This window comes from Pimephales promelas, chromosome 3 (assembly GCF_988280905.1).
Source record: "Pimephales promelas chromosome 3, fPimPro1.hap1.1, whole genome shotgun sequence".
Lineage (NCBI taxonomy): Eukaryota > Metazoa > Chordata > Actinopteri > Cypriniformes > Leuciscidae > Pimephales > Pimephales promelas.
The window spans coordinates 4,622,592-4,644,177 of record NC_142771.1 but is presented as its reverse complement, the minus strand read 5'-3'; the positions used below and the strand labels follow the sequence as shown (position 1 = coordinate 4,644,177).

At 39.1% G+C, this 21,586-nt stretch overlaps 1 pseudogene across 1 annotated transcript; it reads left to right on the top strand.

Moving 5' to 3' along the window:
- Nucleotides 1-1,326: 1,326 nt before the first annotated feature.
- Nucleotides 1,327-17,223, top strand: LOC148981892 (GTPase IMAP family member 7-like; annotated as a pseudogene). Its single transcript, XR_016155295.1, has 3 exons — nt 1,327-1,408; nt 15,357-15,392; nt 15,540-17,223. The product of XR_016155295.1 is annotated as a GTPase IMAP family member 7-like (transcript).
- Nucleotides 17,224-21,586: the final 4,363 nt, after the last annotated feature.

Genomic DNA, 21,586 nt, shown 5'->3' with positions numbered 1-21,586 from the left:
GATGGCAATTCTAGTCACATTTATGTTTTGTTTTACAGTAATGTCACATTTTCCTTAAGGGGGGCGTTTTCCCCCACTCTACCCTAACGCTCTTGCAGGTAATTCTCTTTCACGTCTGAAAGGCCTTCTCAATATAAGTGCTTCATCTGATGTCATCCAAAAATGGGCATGCCATTGTATAGGACGAAACATGTGTTTAGAGCTACTTATATTTCCTGACTTGTTTGACAAAACTTTTCATTCTTTATCACCCATTTCTCTAAGTCCCTCATCACATACAATAGCCTATTAAAGACCTATCTGTCAAACTGGTAACACTTTATTTTGATAGTCCACTTTAGACATTCAACTTACTATAAGTAACTTTGCCGCTACATGTCAACTAACTATCATTAGAGTATTAGTAGACTGTCAGCTTAATATCTGCTAACACTTTTATTTTGTTGGTCCCTCAACAGACATTCAACTGACTGTAAGTAACTTAGCAACTACAAGTCAACTTGTTCTCCTAACCTAAACCCTAACACCTAACCCTAACCTAACAGTCTACTGACAGTCTACTTCAGCCTACTAATACTCTAATGACACTTAGTTGACATGTAGTTGAAAAGTTACTTATAGTTAGTAGAATGTCTAAAGTGACTATCGAAATAAAGTGTAACCGTTAAGGGTGGTAGGCTACCATCATAATGTTACAATAATAATAGTAGGCTATACTTGACTGAATGCCAATATGTATCTGAGGTATTTTAATGCAGGCTGATAAAATTGCGCTGAACACATATAACTGACAAAACACATTGGTTTCTGATCGGCGTGACCGCTGACTGAACAGATAAGGCACCAGTATTGACTAAGCCTGGCTGTTAGCCTGGTCTGGAGCAGGCTAGCTGCACAGAATAAAACGCCATGGTAACTTATGTGCTACTGCTTTCGTGAAACCGAGTCCCGGCTTTCAGCCAGGATATCTGGAAAATCCCGGCTTAATCCACTATCTTGGTTTTGTGAAATAGCCCTCGGAGCCTGTTAAACTTGAGCCAACCAACCCTGTGACATCAACTGCACAATGGCGGCGCCCTGGTGGCGAAAGATACAAAGTTTTTTCTTTTTTTCTTCTAAATGTTTACATTTGTAATGTTCCTTATATAATTGTTGATTATATTGGAAATCTGTCTCGTAAATCATGTAAACTTGATTCACTGCTTCATTTCCCCTTTAACATACTTCTAGATTGAAATCACTTAACACTCCAGCACAGGTGGTGGCGGTATGCATCATAAAGTTGGTATGTAAGCCGCCAAAAAAGCCATAGAAGAAGAAGAAGAAGAAGAAGAAGAGGAAGAGGAAGTTGAAGTTGAAGTTTGTTTGTGTATCATGACATCCTCAAGCGACACACCAGAGACAAAAGGTAACTTTCTGTCTTTATTTTAAGATTGTTTTTGATTATAATAATTATACTGAGAATAATTTGTGCTTATCTATTAGGGCACACAAGTGTCTTACCAAAAAGCCTTCATAATGTTTTACCGCTCGCGTTGTATACACAATGGCCCTCATTTATCAAAAGTGCGCACACCAAATTTCAACATGCTAGGCTAATTATTATAAATTTCAGTGTTTATTTTTGTGCAACATGGATTTCAATGTTTAATTTGTGTGACTTTACCAAAGCATTTGATTTGTAAGCATATGTATTCTTTCAGTTGCGAGATAAAGATTTATCTGTCAATGCATAAATAATTATATAATATGATCAGTGAATCAAACAGAAATATACTCTAGTTGGTGCATTAAACATAGGCTACACATATTGTTTATAGTGGAAGGAATATGGAATGGAGTATTTAATGGGATAGCCTATGTTTATCAAATTTTGTTAAATAAATTTAAGAAGTGGATTATAAGCTTTTTTTGTATGATATGATAGGGTATAATATCCAAGTAAACAACAGCCTTTAAAAGGACTTAAGAATACAAATATAGGTTTACAAATGAAGAGTTCAGATGCAAAAGCCTCTAAGTGCCATTTGAAATTTTCTTCTAGAACGATCATTTTTATCAAGCTTGTATATTTAAGTTCAGTAATTTCATTTAAATGGCAATGATAATTACCTATTAATTGTTATTTAAGTGAAATTACTGAACTTAAATATACAAGTTTGATAAAAATCCTCATTAAAGAAGAAAATTTCAAATGGCATTTAGAGGCTTTTGCATCTGAACTCTTCAAATAATGTTCATTAGTTAACATTAGTTAACTACCTTAGTTATAAGAATGAACAATACTTCTACGTTTATTAATCTTAGTTACTATTAATTAACATTTACAAAGATTAATAATTACAGATGAATTGATCATTGTTGGTTAATTCATTTTAGGGCTGGGCGATATATCGCACGATATTGAATGTGCATCTAATCAGTAAAGCCGGTTCCTTGATTAGCAGTAAATCACCTTCACCTGCTTTCAGATGGAGCGGCATTCACTACAAAGAGCCGTAGATCACCGACAAGCTGAGCCATATCGCGTTAATATCGAGGACGTATCGATAGCGATATTTAATGCGATATGGCTCAGCTGGTCAGTGAACTGCGGCTCTTCGTCACGACAAAATCTCCCGTGTTAAATTAACACACCTGGGAGTGTATGAACACTCAAGAGTGTTAAAGTGAATGAGATAATTAAGTGATTAAATGAGTGATGATTGAGCATTATTGAAGACACCTAAAGCAGAATCACAAGGAAAAAAAATAAAAAAATTTAAGTCACCGTTATGAGATGAGTGTTTGCTTTAGTTGGGCTCTTCACCCTTATATTATTAACTTTATATTTTAGTTTGATATTGCATCTGAATTATATCTATCAGATGAACAAAAATAAACAATAATAAAATGATGTTGGTCATATAATGGCATTCATCATTTGAAATTTATGTCTATAATTTATTCTGTTGGTTAGTGTATGACTTAGATTCTGCATAAATATCCAGAATGTTAAATATAATATAGTGGATTTCTCAAAATTTGTTTAAAAAAAAAAAAACCTTTCCTTTAGTGATGGGAAGTCCGGTTCTTTTCCGCGAACCGGTTCTTTCGGACAGTTCGTTTTAATGAACCGGTTCAAAAAAACGGTTCACCAGTTCTTTTACATCATCACGTAATGACGTCAATTCTATCATCCCGGCGGATAAAAATACTTCAAATTAAAGGCATTTGTAATCATAACTTCAGTTAAATAATAGTACACATCGTCATAATCATCTTGGATAAGTTTCTTACATTTACATTTTGAAAACGAACCCTGCAGCAGCCTAGGCGATGTGCTAACGCGGATGTTTTACATGTTTTAAATATATAAAATGCATAAATGGTCTACTTCATTTTATTTTTTATTAAATAAACTTACATTTCGCTGATTCGCCCTCTCATTTAAGTCCTGGGTTCACCCATACTACTGCGTGCTCGTATATCAGCACAGGATCAGCCGGCCGAAAGAAAGTTCTGTTCAGAGACAGTGCTATCACGCATGCGCAGTATCTCCAGCTCATCGGTTCTCCGTATCGAACGTGTCCGAAAGAAACAGTTCTTGGTTCTGTACTAGTGATTCAAGAACTGCAACAACCAGTTCTCGACTCGAGCATAGGCCTGTATGTGCTGAAACCTGAATATACAGTCGACAACACTAAAAAATCGATGCATGTCTGTCTCCAATATAGCCTGTAGCCATATACAGTATATACACATCATGTTTATAATGTGTTAACATAAATGTTTAATTCGTTATGTTAACACATTATAAACATTTAAGCTGTGCACCATTAAAACCTTGGCAAGAGTTTACATCAAAGATTTATATTGTTACTTAGAAATTAAATGTTTCTGTTCCTGAAAATATTATTTTTGTATAATAATAAATGTTTAGTTTGACAGTTTTAGAATCCAATCATTGTTTCCAATCGTTAAAATAATACAGTGAGAATACAGTAATTATGTGATAAACATGTTTCCAAAATGTTTTATTTTATTACACTTACTGATGTTCAACTAAAGCCATGGGAACGTACATTTCGTCCCTCAGAAAAAAAATGCACGCATGCTCAGCTCATCAACTCAGTCAGTTCTCAGTATGTCGAACTTGTCTGAAAGAAACAGTTCTCGGTTCTGTACTGTTTATCCGACCGCTGTATCTGGACGTTCGGTAGTACACACATGCGCAATATCAGCTGCTCGTGCTCATCACTTCTCTCAGCACCAATATCTCCGTTCACTGAACTTTTTGAGGTACTGGAATAAAATATAATTCTGGATATTGATTTATTTCGATTCGGAGGGACTATCAGGCATGTCTGAAAATGAGTAACTTTAGTAACTTGTGGATCAGCACTGACGCAAGACGCGAACTGTTTCGAACGATTTAGTTCGATTTAGTGTACTGGTTCGACCGGTTCACTAAAAAGAACCGGTTCAAAAGAACGATTCGTTCACGAACCGGCCATGTCTATGATCACTACAGTCTGCAGAGAGATGGAGGCGGCAAGAGAAAAGGTGAAGACTGGGAGTGGAAGCTCCGCAAATACACAAATAGAAAGAGTAAAAGTGTGGGAGACATTTGCTGAAATAATTGTGGTGTTAAGGGGTTTTAGAGGAGAGGAAGTGAGGTTGAAAAGGGGCTGGGAAAAAGGAACTTCAATAAAGTCATGCTATGAGAGCACTTGTGGAAAACCTCTCTCCGTGTTATTAGTTAAGTTAGAGGCACTTAACTCTACATGGTGTCAGAAGACTTCAGTTTCCAAGTCGAGTAAACAAGTGATGAGGTTTTGCCGAATTAACTGGAGAGAACTCACGAAAATATTGAGTCGGTTAGTAAGTCTGAGGTTTAGCTAGCTTGCAAAGCTAACGAGACCGTATTTCACGTTCACGGCAGACAAGAAGGAAAGAAAATGGAGCGATTTCAGATTCCCCCACCACCCAAGTTTGATTTCACAAAGCCAGAAGAGTGGCCCTACAGCCGGATGAAAACCAGGTGAACACCTTAATTTATACTATGGGAGACGAGGCGGAAGATATCGTGATTTCACTTCGTATGACGGAGGAGGAAGCAAGCGTGTACAACACTGTCAAAGAGAAGCTAGAGGGACATTTTGTGGTGAGGAGAAATGTTATTTTTGAGCGAGCAAAATTCAACCAGAGACAGCAGGAACAAGGGGAGACAGTAGACAGTTTTATCACCGCACTCCACTGCTTGTCAGAGCACTGCGGCTATGGACAGTTGCACGACGAAATGGTCCGTGACAGACTTGTGGTAGGCTTGCGTGATAAAAAACTGTCGGAGCAATTGCAGCTGGACTCAGAGCTAACGTTGGAGAGAGCGGTGACGCGCGCGCGTCAGAGTGAAAATGTGAAAAAACAACAGGACCTGTTGAAGAGTAACTTCAAGGTAGAGACCACAGACGTGGATAGCATTCAAACAAAACATAAGTTTGACAAAGGCAAAGGAAGACAGCAGAAAATGCAGGGTAGAACAAATGATAAAAGCAGTTATCAGACACAGCCAGGTAACTTGACACGGTGCATGTGGTGTGGTAGAACGCCAGCACACAGCAAAAACCAATGCCCAGCTAGAGAAGTAGCATGTAACCAGTGTCTGAAAAAGGGTCACTATGCCAAATTAATACCGCAGTTTCAGATGAGGAGGAAATAGCTTTCTTAGGCACAGTTAGTTCAGATGGTGAACCCTGGCTAATAGACCTTAAAGTAAATGAGCACACAGCTGTATTCAAAATTGATACAGGGGCGGATGTAACAGTGCTAGCAGAAGAGGTATTTCAGAATGGGCAGTTTCCAAAGCTAGAGAGAGCAAAAAGAGTGCTGCATGGTCCAGGTCTGACGCCTATCACGGTGAAGGGGAAGTTCACAGCTACCTTAGGAACGGACAGTAAAAGTACCACACAGGAAGTGTATGTAGTTCCGGGTCTGAAGTTTAGCCTACTGGGACGTCCAGCTATCCAGGCATTAGGGCTAGTGGCTAGAGTAGCCATAGTGGCACTGGATTCATTTGAGAGAGTCAAGGAGCAGTTTCCTGCACTGTTCCATGGGCTAGGCAAGATGGAGGGGGAATATAAAATAGAGCTTAAAGCAGACGCCAAACCATTCTCCATATCGACCCCACGACGAATTCCGCTGCCTCTCATGTCTAAAGTAAAAAAAGAACTCATACGTATGGAAGAGATGGGGGTGATCTCAAGGGTGGAACAACCCACAGACTGGTGCGCCGGAATGGTCACTGTACCAAAACCAGGCAAAGACGAGGTGCGCATCTGCGTGGATCTGACCAAATTGAATGAGTCAGTCAAGAGGGAGAGACACATGCTCCCGTCAGTTGAACACACACTTGGACAGCTCGAAGGTGCCAAAGTTTTCTCAAAAATTGATGCAAACTCAGGCTTTTGGCAAATTCCCCTTGCCAAGGAGTCTGCCCTCCTCACAACATTCCTCACTCCCTTTGGGAGGTTTTGCTTTAACCGTCTCTGCTTCGGCATATCCTCTGCACCTGAACATTATCAGAAGAGGATGTCCCAGATACTGGACGGACTCAAAGGTGTCTTATGCCAAATGGACGATGTGCTCGTGTACGGAGACACACAGGCCCAGCACGACACACATCTGCTTGCAGTGCTGAGGAGGCTGCAGGAGGCAGGAGTCACGCTGAGAGGCGAGAAATGTGAGTTCTCAAAAGACCGTATTAAATTTCTCGGACAAATCATTGATGCAGCCGGCGTGAGAGCAGATCCAAACAAAGTGAGGGCAGTGACAGACATGGAGGAGCCTGAGGATGCAAGTGGAGTGAAACGATTCCTCGGAATGGTGAATCACCTGGGAAAGTACTTGCCCCATCTGGCAGAAAAGACACAGCCACTCCGGGACCTGTTAAAGAAGCAAAACGTGTTTCAGTGGGGGCATGAACAACAAAGAGCGTTCAACAGCATTAAAGAGGAGCTGAGCATGCCACCAGGGCTTGCGCTCTACAACACAAAAGCGGATACGGTTGTCTCAGCTGACGCATCATCATTTGGACTTGGAGTTGTGTTACTCCAGAGACAGGAGGATGGCCACCTAAAGCCAGTCGCATATAGCTCTCGAGCACTCACAGACACTGAAAAACGGTACGCACAGATTGAGAAAGAGGCTCTAGCAATCACATGGGCGTGCGAGCGCTTCTCAGACTTCCTGGTGGGCATCAAGTTCCACGTCGAAACGGACCACAAGCCTCTGGTTCCGTTACTAGGCTCCAAGAGCCTGGATGAGCTCCCGCCACGCATTCAGAGACTCAGAATGAGACTGATGACTTTCAGCTTCTCCATCTCCCATGTGGCCGGCAAGAAGCTGGCCACGGCAGATGTGCTGTCTAGGTCGCCGTTGAGAGACAGAGGGCAGCCGGAGCAGGAGGAGGAAATCAACCTGTATGTAAACATGATCATCTCAAACCTCCCAGCTACAGAAAAGAGGCTACAAGAAATAAGGGAACACCAAGAACAGGATGAAATACTGAGCCAAGTGAAGATTTACTGTGCTAAGGGCTGGCCAGACAGATCCACAATAGACAGAGCTTACCTACCGTACGCACATGTCGAGGAAGAACTATCAGTGGAGAACGGCTTATTACTGAAAGGATGTAGGATAGTTATTCCAAAGCTGCTACAGACTGACATCCTTCAGAAACTGCACACAGGACACCAAGGTATTGTAAAGTGCCGTGAAAGAGCCAAACAATCTGTCTGGTGGCCGGGTCTGTGTACACAGCTTCAGAAAGTGGTTGAAGGCTGCGACACATGTGCAAAAGAAAGAATCAACCCCAAAGAGCCATTGCTGCCTACAGAATTCCCTGATAGACCATGGGAAAAAGTGGGTGCTGACTTGTTTCAGTGGAACGAGAACCAGTATCTATTGGTGGTAGACTACTTTTCCCGTTTCATTGAGGTAGCTAAACTCACATCAACAACCTCATTAGCAGTAGTGGAACATTGCAAGTCTATCTTTGCCAGGCATGGCATACCATCCGAGGTCATGACAGATAATGGACCCCAGTTCTCATCTGAATGCTTCACTCAGTTTGCAACACAGTGGGGGTTCACACACACAACGTCCAGCCCCAGATATGCGCAGAGCAATGGAGAGGCAGAGCGTGCCGTACGGACCGTTAAGGGCCTCCTCCAGAAAGGGAAAGACCCGTATCTGGCACTCATGGCTTACAGAGCCACACCACTCGCCAACGGGTACAGCCCAGCACAGCTGTTAATGGGCCGGCAGATCAGAACAACGGTTCCAGTCACTCTGTCATCTCTCAACCCGGGCTGGACTGACATAACTAAACTTAAAGAGGAGGAACAGAAGAAGAGACAGAGATTGAGCTGGAACTTCAACAAAAGACACAGATCTCAACATCTCAAAAGACTGACACCAGGCGACCATGTCTGGGTAAAGGACACAAAGGAAAAGGGGACAGTGATAAGACAGGCGGAAGCACCAAGGTCATATGTCATTGACACTCCCAGAGGGAATCTGCGCCGCAACCGAAACCACCTCGTCTCTACGCCAGTGGCGCCAGTGTAACCCCTCACACCCGGGTCCCACTCAACCCGCTCCGAGCGGGCCTCGAACCCGGGTCTCCGGCATGAGAGTCAGGCGCTCTAACAAGGAGGCTAAAGACTGCAGCCTCTAGCGTCTGTCGCTAGAGCGCCTATTGAGATCGGGGAGTGAGGTTTACTCGCACAGCAACTACTAGCTGGCCTCCGTTACACTCACCCCCCTAAACCTCACTCTCATCCGGGTCACGGCACCAATGTAACCCCTCACACCCAGGTCCAACTCGACCCGCTCCGAGCAGGCCTTGAACCCGGGTCTCCGGCATGAGAGTCAGGCGCTCTAACAGGGTTCCCGCGGGTCCTTAAAAAGTCTTAAAATGTCTTAAATTAGATATTTAAAATTTAAGGCCATTAAAAGTCTTATAAAGTCTTATTTTTAGGTATGAAAGGTCTTAAATTTTAGATGACACTTCGACTCAGTCATATCTTAATGTTTTCCAAATTAAAACCATCTAATTTGCGTATGTATTAATTTTTATCTTTGTGGATTTGCTTGTTCACGTGACAATTCGCGTCATATTCGCGGCAGAATAACGTCTGTCTCCTGCACGCGAGACAGGAGAGAAGGAGAGAAGAAAGTTGGCAAATGTCAGTTAAGTCGTAAGTTAATTCTTTATGTGCGTAGAGGTGTGCGATGTGTATTGTCTATTATGATACTCTATTCTTTTAACGATGGACGAGGCACTGTGAGTGTGAGCTGACATCGCATTTGTCTCTCGTGTTTTCACGGCGTGATGTGTGCAGTTATAGGCATAGACATGTATTTATTATGGTTATAGGTATGTCCCCAAATTAGTTTTTGCCTTATATTTATATCATGTTGTTATATTAGAATATCACATCAGTAAGAATGCCGTTTTCCCGTGCACAAGTGTGATATTTATGTTATACAATAGTTAAATTAAAAATAAAGTGACATTCACATTGTGAGTTAGTTTTTAGCCATAACATTATCGATATTGTTTGTTTTCCCTTTATTTCGCCGACTAGAATTTCAAAATGAAACCATAGCAGAGTCTCAATGCAACAGACAGCGATGATTTCTTGAAGGAAATCCGCGTCTTGAACGAGTCATTTTAACGATTCAATCACTTGCTTCTTTCCCGTTTGAACAAATCGGTTGAATGAATGACTCCCTCAACTCGCTTATTAAGACAGCGATTTGCCGCCGCCTACTGGCGGTTTTAGTTTCATATTAAAAGTAAAAAATTAGAAATCATTTCACATTTAAATATTGAATATTGATTTTTTTAAAAAACCTTATAGCTTGATTTATGCAATTGTAATTGGAGTGTATATATTAATGCCACTTCTAAGGCTGCTTCTGCGTCTACTCTGCACTGCAAAGATGGATTTTTGATTGAATGATTTAATTAGACTGCTAACAGTGGTACTGTATAATTATTGTGTAATGAAATATTATTGTATAAATAAGTATAATTACTGTATATATGTGATGCACGTGATGCATAACTCTAAATAAGTTTAGAAATTTTTTTTTCCATAAATAGGTGAAAATGCCCTGGAAATCAATTTAAGGTGGCAAATATTGCACATTAATTAATAATTTCTGTCACTGCTGTGAACTGACCACTGCATAGAATATGAAAAATATAAATATCTCCGCGAGTCTGCTGTCAACAACAGGCCTAAACCAGCCATGGCACCAGCACAAAAACACAATCAGTAAAATATCAACTAATTATTGTTGATAAAAATTAGTTGATATTTTACTGATTTTGTTTTTGTTTTGTGTTTATCAACAAAACGTGAAAATATCGAGATATATTTTGTCAATATCGCACACCCCTAATGTATGGTATTAATTTTGATTTCTTCAGGTCTTAAAAAGGTCTTAAAAAGCCTTAAATTTTACTTTAAAAAGTGTGCAGGAACCCTGTCTAACAAGGAGGCTAAAGACTGCAGCCTCTAGCGTCTGTCGCTAGAGCGCCTATTGAGATCGGGGAATGAGGTTTACTCGCACAGCAACTACTAGCTGGCCTCCGTTACACTCACCCCCCTAAACCTCACTCTCATCCGGGTCAGGGCACCAATGTAACCCCTCCACCCGGGTCCTACTCGCCCCGCTCCAAGCGGGCTTCGAACCCGGGTCTCCGGCGTGAGAGTCAGGCGCGCTAACAAGGAGGCTAAAGACTGCAGCCTCTAGCGTCTGTCGCTAGAGCGCCTATTGAGATCGGGGAGTGAGGTTTACTCGCACAGCAACTACTAGCTGGCCTCCGTTACACTCACCCCCCTAAACCTCACTCTCATCCCGGGTTTCGGCACCAATGTAACCCCTCCACCCGGGTCCTACTCGCCCCGCTCCAAGCGGGCTTCGAACCCGGGTCTCCGGCGTGAGAGTCAGGCACGCTAACAAGGAGGCTAAAGACTGCAGCCTCTAGCGTCTGTCGTTAGAGCGCCTATTGAGATCGGGGAGTGAGGTTTACTCGCACAGCAACTACTAGCTGGCCTCCGTTACACTAGCAGCGCAGACCATCCTACCAGAGCCAGAGCAACTTTCTGGTCAGCCAGTTGGGCCAGATCATACAGAGCAGGACCCAGTTCAGCCATGCAGTCCTGAGCCTCCAGCACGCTACCCTGCAAGAGAAAGACGTCCTCCGGGGTACCTGAAGGACTTTGTGGTTATATAGCAGGTACCCAGGGTGAGACTGAGTGATTTCTACGGGGCAGAATAAACCCCCACACTCAGTAGAAGGATTGGGCAGTCTACCCCACCTTCTTAGTTCAGATATTCAGTTAACGTTCATATGTTTATTGTTCATAAGAGACAGTTAACGTTTGGATATAGTCTGTACTCTATAGAGGTGTTAGTTTAATCTTGAGTGTTATATCAGTACAACTGATCTTAGAAAGGGGGATGTGGTGTTAAGGGGTTTTAGAGGAGAGGAAGTGAGGTTGAAAAGGGGCTGGGAAAAAGGAACTTCAATAAAGTCATGCTATGAGAGCACTTGTGGAAAACCTCTCTCCGTGTTATTAGTTAAGTTAGAGGCACTTAACTCTACAATAATGAAAGATGATGACCAAAGTGCTGGCTTTGTTATGTGTAGGCCTACGTCTTCTTGCGATGCTGTGTTGTTACACGTCTATGGCCCAATAACGCTCCGATGAGCATTTACTACTTTTAAAAAATGCGGTCAGGAAGCGGGTCGGGTACAATATTTTTTTTACTTTTTTTTTGCGGTCCGAGTTGCGGGCGGGTAGCTGAAAACATCGGTCGGTTGCGGGTTGTTTATACATTGACCCGCGCATCACTGGTTGGTGCCACTGTTGAGAGAAGTGATGAACACGAGCAGCTGATACTGCGTACTACCGAACACACAGGGACAGCAGTTCTCGAATCACCAGTATAGATCCGGGAACTGTTTAGACTGAGCTTGTGTGTTATCTTCGTGCCAGTTATTCAGCCAATAATGTGTACGGCTGTATATTTCATCAAAAATTGTGTCTAGTACTATATTAATACAAATGTTTAATTGGCATCTTTTTTCAAACGACCCGACCGACCGCGACCCGAATATCATTGAAAACATTTTTGGATGACCCGTAACTGCAGGTGACCGCGGGTGACCGCAGGCACCCACTCATTTCGGATCAACCCGCGCATCACTGGTCCGCATATTTGTAATGATTAGACACAGCTTCGGCAGTTGAATATATCACTGTCCTTAGTGTCAAATATACATTTCAAATTAATAATTGAAAACCTGCAGCTCTCGTTGACAGACATCTTATTGTAAACAATCATCTGATCATTTGGACTTGTTGTTTCCAGCCGTTTTGGCGCATGATATATGTCACGATGACGTTAGCGATTGGCTATGGCAGATCGTGAGTGACTTTGGGCAGATCCAATAGATTTGAACTTTAATAGAGAACCCGCCTACAAGGAAGTAAACGTTTCTCAATGGAGAGAGACCAGACACTATGTACAAATGAAATGTACGAAAGTCTTGTTGAACCAGGCTAATTTAATATACCATTTAAAATAAAAATAATATAAACTAATATAATATAATATAAATAATATTATATAATACATATATATATATATATATATATATATATATATATATATATATATATATTATATATATATACATATATACAGTATATATATTAGGGGTGGCACGGTACATGAAAAAACACCCGAACCGTTCGGTTCGCTTGTCTCGGTTCGGAGCGTGTGTGCGTCTCACGGTTCGACGCATGCGCAATGTAGCCCGTATGTCACGTGTGTTTTCTTTTCGCACGACATAAGCTTGTTCAACTTGGACCGGCGCTGCACAGAGCGACCGGTGAATAACATCAAACTAGAGCGGGAACGACGGCTCCGTCACTCACTTTCGCGGTATTTGATGTCATTACCGATCGCTCTGTATGCCGGTTCAAGTTAGTAAACAATCCAGTAAAAGTGGAGTATGGAGCGCTGCAGGTCACGGCACGCGGAGAAATGGCAAGTGGGAGAGATGAGGGAGTTGGAGGAAGCGCGAGCGTCCTATAAGTCTATGGTATAAGTCTGGTGTGTGGGAACATTTTGGATTTCATGTTATGATATTTTAATATAACGCTACAGTGGCACTTTATGTTTAAATAAGAGCTCCAGTCATATGTTTCGAAATCCTGCACTTTAATTTCAAGTGAAAAAAGGTACCCTCACTTTTTGGGAATAGAAGCATTGTTTATACTGTTTTTTGTGTTGAGGTTGAACTTGTTTCACTTTATGTTTATGGCCTTTGCTATTGCTATAGCCTAATTATAGGCAATGAGGTATTCATGTATATTAACTTATTCATAAAAGACAGTGTAGTTCCTCTTTTTTTCTTTTAAAAGATAGAATTTTTGTAAGAGCTACAAAAGTTGTCAGTTGATAAATGCAAGTTAATTTCTTTGTGTAAATAAGATTTGTGTGATAAAAATGCTCAAGTTCTTGTAGAGATAGTGATACACATTCTCCTTTTTTTTCAAAATAAATAAAAAGCATGTCAATGTCTTCTCTCTTGCTGTATCAAAATCTCACCTAGCTTTCCTCTGAGATAGTCCCAAAATGTGCTTAAAGTCAAAGAGTCAAATTCAGTTTGTGCATGATTGCATGAATATAATTTTTTTTATACTGTATCCTAAAGTGTGGATAATTAAGCTATATATCACATGCTGAAGTACATTTCTGGAGTGTTAAAGATTAAAAGAAAAAAAATAACAAGAACCGTACAGAACCGAAAACCGTGACACTAAAACCGTGATACAAACTGAACCGTCGGTTTCGTGAACCGTGCCACCCCTAATATATATATATATATATATATATATATATATATATATATATATATATATATAAAGATAACATAAATTGCATAAAAATGCCTACAGAGGACACCAAATAGATTACTCAACTTAACTGTCACCGTCCCACAGGTGGGACGTTTGCCACTATATTTTTAAAACAATAATATCTTAGTAAATACCTTAAATAATATTGACAAACTATATATCATTTGAAAGCTTACAATCTCTAGTTTCCATATTTGGTGACTGATTTCCAAAATATATTACAGAGGAGCCATAATTTATCAATATAAAACAAGAATATTTTCATACTCATAAGGCGTGTTCAGACCTTTATTTTAAAATAGCAGTAAACATGAAAAATCATGAAAAAATGGTAGATACCTCAGTTTGTTTTCATGCCAAAAGTTCAAAAGATAGAATCCATTCAATTATTTTGGAAAAAAAAAGGTATGAAAAGTTTAAAATATCAAGAAAAAAATAATAAATTCACCATTTGTGACGTGTCAGCTAGCTATGACTTACATGCGTGTTCTTTGTATGTGTTTCTTAGAGGTTCAATTCATATCAAAATCTGCCAAACTTCCCATGCTACTTCTGAATAGGATTTCTACTTCAGAAATTGTATGAAAATTGTGAAAATAATGGTTCATATCACTCAAAACACGAATTGAAATGCAGGCGCCCTTATATGGGCAGTAATGGAGTCTGATTGTGCCCTAGTGAAAAAGTTTGGTACTGCGCTCAAACAAAATCTTACTGAAAGCTCATTTTTTGAGATATCAACCTAAAATTTGAAACACAACTTGTTCAGATTTTTGGCTTTGATATTTCTGCCATTTTAGAGTAGCCCAGGTTTTGAAAATATATATTTTATGTAAAATATGAATAATTAATATTTTTACATTGTACATTTCCATAAACTCAAACTTCTATAACTTTTTTTCTGTTTCACTTTCTTAATTTATTTCACTTCTACAAAAATCTGCCAAATGTCTTCTTTAAAACAAGACCAATCATATGTCTATATTCCAAAGCATTCTTGAATTACAACCATTTAAGTTCGAAATGTGCATTTTCATGTCTATTCAAAAAAGGGGGGGTGACAGTTAACAGGTTAAATAAAGGAATTGTTACAGCCCTAATTATAATTAACTACTATGTAATATGTACATAACATTCTTTATCTGTATTCCTTATGTATTTTTATATATTCAAAATAAAAAAATACATCAAATAGAATGTTTAAATCAAACATTCTAAATAAAAGTTTCCACATCCTTCCAAAGAAAAATCTTACATTTTCCAAGACATGTTTGATATAAAACAAAAACAAGATTGAAGATTGTCAATATTATCTACTGCAAAACTAAAATCTAGTATTAATTGAATGTTTACTCATTTTTGTAGGTAGCAGGGGAAGCCTTGATTTAATTCATCCAAATTGTGAGTATAAACGCATACAGATGTTCACAATATATTTTTTTATTTATGATTTTGACATAATATACTTTACTGTCAATTAATCTGTTTGTAATCCGCAATCTGTTAAATTAGTAAAAACATGATCTTATCCATCTTTCTCTTGTTTAGTGTCTTTGAGAAGACTGGTGTTGGTGGGAAGGACTGGAGTAGGGAAAAGCTCTTTTGGAAACACAATCCTGGGCAGAAAAGCCTTCAGAGCCGCCAGAAGTGGTTCATCCGTGACTAAAGAGTGTGGGAAACAGACTGAAGAAGTGGCTGGAAGAGAAATCGCAGTGGTAGATACACCCGGTATGTTTGACACTGATATTTCAGAGGAGGATCTCCTGAAACAGAAGATCAGTAAGTGTATAAACATGACGGCACCTGGACCTCACGCCATCATCCTGGTCATTAAACTCGGCCCGTTCACTGAAGAAGAGAAACTCTCAGTGGAGAAGATCAGAGCCATATTTGGAGAACAAGCAGATAAACACACAATCATCCTCTTCACACACGGGGATCAACTGACGAGCACTATTGAAGAATTCATTGAAGCCAGTGATGATCTCAGAGAAATCCTGAGTCGCTGTGGAGGAAGATATCACGTGTTCAACAATAAAGACATGGATGACCGTAATCAGGTTGTGGAGCTGCTGGAGAAAGTGGATGACATGGTCTCTGATAATGGAGGATGATTTTACACCAATGACTCTTATCAGGACGTGGAGCTCTGGCTGAAAACTAAAGAAGAGGAACTGAAGAAGCTGTACAAGAAGAAAATACAGGAGAAAGAGAGGGAACTGAAAGCCAATTTTGCTGAAGAGAAGCAGAAACTGGATAATAGATTGAATGAGTACAAGCGTTTTTATGAAGCAAAACTCAGAGAGGTCAGACTGGAGGAAGAACAGACTTATACTCATGACAATAAACTGAAAAAGATCCTTACTAAGTTAAAAAATATTGTGTCTGGAAACTGAGATTCTAATAGTCTGATCGCACTGTGAAACACAGCTCAAACAACCTGGCACCAAACCTCGAGTGATAGCAGCCAAACCGCACTATTATCATGACTGTGTGCAAGTTCTTTGCAATACAACAGAGCCATTCATTCATCTACCAGAGCTTTCTTTCAGCGTCCTTCCTCCAACCAAACTGTGGATAACTCATGACGGGATTGATAAAGCATTCAAAGATGCTACCTTGGGCAATGGTCTATGTCAAGTCAAACCACTGCTACTATGGACGTTTAACAGGAGTAATAGGGCCTGATTGTTGTCCTGATAAAGTTTAATTCTATGTTTATACATTATTATTATTATTATTATTATTATTATAAGTAGTAATATTATTAGTAGTAGTAGTAATACATTTACCAAAGCCATCGGACCATTGAGAGCGATACACTTAAACTACGGATGCTGATACACCATTACTCTCTTTTTTTTTTTAATTATTATGATTAATTAGCATCAGTTAAAGTCCTCTTGGAGTCAATCATTTTATCTCTTAAATATCATCTTTGATCATCAAAATGACATATTGAAAGTTTTTCCCTTTAAAAAAAAGAATATAAAATTAAATTTTAAAAATCTTGAATATAACTCTACACCCTTGCTTCATTTCGTAAACACAGTATGTTCTAGTTACGTATATTTTATGACTATGTAAATGAGCCCCGCCTCCACTCACTCACTCACTTACTCCCTCACTCAGAGATCCACTGGTTGACGATCACACATTGATCTGATTGGTCACAAGGTGGTTTGTGACGTCAGAAACACCAGTGATTTCAAAGGGTGTTTTTGAGACTGTCTCTGGTTCAGTCTCAGTCTCTGCTCAGCAATGCTGTCCACTTGCACATGGTTTGTCTTAAAGCATATTAAAACGCTGCAAAAAGAGATGTGTTAAAAATGACACATCATGTGTAGAATTTTAACACGTGGTCGTGAGTCCTTTGCTCAGGAACTACACATGTTGTCAAATTTAACACAACCTGTGTCGTTTCTTAACAAATCTATAAGGATTACACATTTTGTGTTACGTTTAACACAACTAATGTGTTAGACAGCAGCAGTGTGTTGTTGAAACCTTTTACACACTAATGTGTTATAGTAACACAACTTGTGTCAGATATGCGTCACATGTGACTGTAGTCGGAGAGTATTTGCCAGAGTTACTTCCCGTGTGCTTACAAAAGTGTTTGGATGAACACTGACACGTATTGGTAACTTGTGTTTATGTAGTCCAGTGATGTTTAATAGAGTTTGTTTGAACATTGGATGTTTTAGACATCATGAATCAACATAGACAAGCTATTATCGAGAATTAACAGAGGTTTGATGTTTTATTTCAACACCAGAATCATGATTAATGGCTCATTTATTTGGGCTCTTGACCCTTTACCCTTCTTTTAGTTTGTCTGACTGCTGTAACTCCAAAAAATATCACTGGTAAGTTTGAAATAAAACTGCATCCCTTCTTCTTTTCCTGAAATACTTGATCATATATTTTTTAACTTTGAGGTTACTCCTAAAACCAACAAGGTGTTTTTTTTATGATATATATATATATATATATATATATAATTATATTATATAATTATATAATTATATATATATATAATTAGAGTTAAATTCACCCTTTTCTGGTGTTGTATATTACATTTTATTGATGGGTAAATATATTCATGCATGTAAAAGAAAAAAAGTAAGCCCTCTAATAAATGTTTATGTGAGTTTGTAAAAATGTTTCAGAGCTTGAAAAAAAACTTTGTTTTTCTTATAATATTTAGGCTATTAATTTGGCATACCTGTCTATTATTCTTCATCATTCTCCTTTTCCCCTTTTTTTTCTTAATTTCAAACTGTTTCTTTTGTCCCAAATGAAGTGCCTTACTACAATTGTTGCTTGTTTGCTGTCTTATGTCCTGCAAAAAGTTAAATTAAAAAGTTAAATTCAAAATCTCATTTAGTTTTCACCATAAATATTTGTTTTAAAGTCTCATTTCAGGAAATGCTACTACAAACAACAATAAGGGAAAAATTCATTGAGAGAATTGATTTGGACTCATATGGGCACTGTAGGTAAAGAGAGATTGGACAAATTAGCAACAAAAAATGCAAAAACATTTGTTTTAAATACTTTATTTTTGATGTGTATTTATTTACAATTCAGGAATAGGGGAGGGAATAGAACATAAGATAATAGTTATAACAAAACTCGACAGTAACTTGAATTGTAGGCTACATTTTGAATTAAAGGGATTTTTTATTTATTTTAAAAAACGGTGATTACAAACTACAAAACTTGATTGAGGAACTATGAAAAGTGGCACAGGGACAGGAATTCTGAATTTGCGAGTGAATGTCAGAATGAACCAGGCAGAAGATGCGTGAAACAAGGACACGCCCGAAAAGTAATCCGGAAGATGGCAGTAGCGCAGCTACCCTGAAATCACAGGAGGAGAAGAAGAAGAAGAAGAAGTAGTTGCTTTTCGCCATTTTTTCAATTCGGCGATCACCTCAAAACTGAAACTAATTCCGAAGGCATCTTTTCTGGTCGGTAAGTGTAATTTTTTTTTTTTACGTAACTCAGATGTAAACTTGTGGACATGACTGTGAAGTCAACATTTGCAATAGTTTGAAGCGCCTGTGTGTTTTCTAAAGGTGCCATCGCTCGTGCCTTCGATCACTTCTGGTTCTCCGACATGTCGAGCTGCATATCACATTAGCGTCCTCTCTTTCTCTCTCTCTGCGTGGACAGTAGACATGGTCATAATTCTACTAATATTTTCGAGGAAGAATTTGGGACGCTCATTTTATTTTGAATAGGCTACGTTATCCTGTCTGAGCATCGGTAAAATAAACTTTTGGGACACACCATGCTAGATCGATGAAATCGGACAAAGTTGGGTCAGAGAGAAATCTCTAATAAGCACAAGGCAGACTGGGACATAGTTGGACCTGGAAATTTTACATTCATCTTGGCCATCCCATACACCCACAAACCATTTTGAAACCACGGACAACACTATTTTTGTATGGCCAAGCCATCACATACAAAAGGTTTGTCCACCTTTTTCTGCGCCCGTTCTATTTCCCATGATTCATAGCGGGTTCAACTGACTGGACGGTTTTCTACTTCCTGTTAAGTATTTGTTTACTTAGAATGCTAGCACTCTAGTCCCAACCACTAATCTAGAATGATACATTATATAGATCAGTGGTCCAGACATTAGAAAAATATCCGTCTACACATATTTTTTATATTCACGGACATGACCATTATGACCGCCACTTTAAAACTTTCACCGAGATCTTAAAGAAAAAACACAAAGAAACCTTTCTTTAAAGTGAATTTCGTTTTTCACTAATTGTATCTTAATCAATGCATCATCAACCAATTGCCTGGTTTTAATAAATAAGAAGTATATTGTAAACAATAGATGATTATGAATGAGGCGACATCGCGCAAACTGGACTTATTTGGTCTCATGAATGAAACTCGGCGTAACATAATGCCTAACCTCACGGGCCTGAGAAATATATAGACTATGTATCTTTGAAAGTAGAGGTAGACAGGAGTCAAAGGGCTAACCAGCCTAACAGTACTGTTATTCTGCAGCAGTTGGGGTGATAGAGACTGAGACTTCATGTATTGATGGATTAGGGAGATCAGCAGAAAAAGGCAACATGACATCATGACTTTTGCGTAAACATACACGCCACTTTCGAGTCAAGTGGCGTGTTATCTCTACGCATTTTGAGCTATCCGCGTGTATGTCTACGCCATTAACGTCTGAGTGATTCCGCGTGTCTGTACACACCCAGACTGATCTCATGAAGTAGCGTGTGTATGACACGCCAATTCGTATTTCCATTCTTGGCATGCTATCAAGACGCATAATCGCCTTTCAGCGTGTTTATGAACGCCGTTGATTTAACGTTATTACTGTATATACTGTATAAATATATGACTTACCTCAACCCCGTCCCTAAACCTAACCGTCACTGGGGTTAATGGCATTTATGACTGTTCCCTTACCATCCTAGGAAAGAAAAACATAGCTCCCCAGATGTAGATCTACATTTTGCTTCGTTTCGCGTGGACAATTGACGGTGTGTACAGATAGGCTGGGACATGCAAAATAATTAATTGTTCTCTACTGAACTGAACCTTTACTTCCATTTTACTTTTATTTCTCTTTCTTTTCTCGGATAACCTATGAAACAACCAGCTCATTGTAATTTTTTTGCACATAATATACACTTTAGTTAAACTGAAAGTATACAGGCAAGGCAAGATTATTTATATAGCCTAGCAGATTTTATACACAATGGTAATTCAGAGTGCTTTACATAGAAGGAATTATAAGTGCGAATACAAATCAATAGTTTTTCTTTGAAACAAACTACATTTTTTAAAGCACTCTATAAATGAAGATGACTAGTTAATACCACTAACAAGGGTCAAAATAGCCCCACACTAACATAGTAGCATAATTAGTACCTCTACCTGCAAACTGTTTACAAGGCAGGTGGTGGTTGATGAGATTCCCCCTTCTATATTAAGCACTTTGAGTGCTGAGAAAAGTGAAGTCAAGAAAGTGAAATTCATTACATTAAAAGGTAATGAATTATTATGATTATTATTAATAAGAAGATACTTTATAAAGAGTGTATAAAGACACTTGCTTAGGCTATATTGGCAGGAGCCATCTTTGGAAAACAGTCTCATCCAGTCAAACCATGAATGCCTTGCTACATGAGCTGAACTGTTACAGCATCAAATAAACATTAACTAATATCAGAAGAAATTTTGTTTTAACCATGGAAAGACATCAGTACACACCATTTTTATAGTTCAAATACACCAACATTAATCTATTAACTCTCCTGATGGCTTTGTCAGACAAAATCTCAGATTATGATCGGTCAGATTGCTTGTCAATCAAACTCCCTTTTGCAGGGTCAATTGTGGGAATTGTGAGAACTTTTTAGATCATAATGATAATAATAAAGGAATATCAGATGCAGTGAAGCACCAAGAAAAGACAGATCAATGCATCGAGACAGTCTCTGTTTCAGTTGGTCCTCACAGAAGCATTCTCATGTACTACATGTCTTAAAGGAAATGTCTGAGATTTTTGATAAATGTGTGTTCATTTTTGTCTTTCA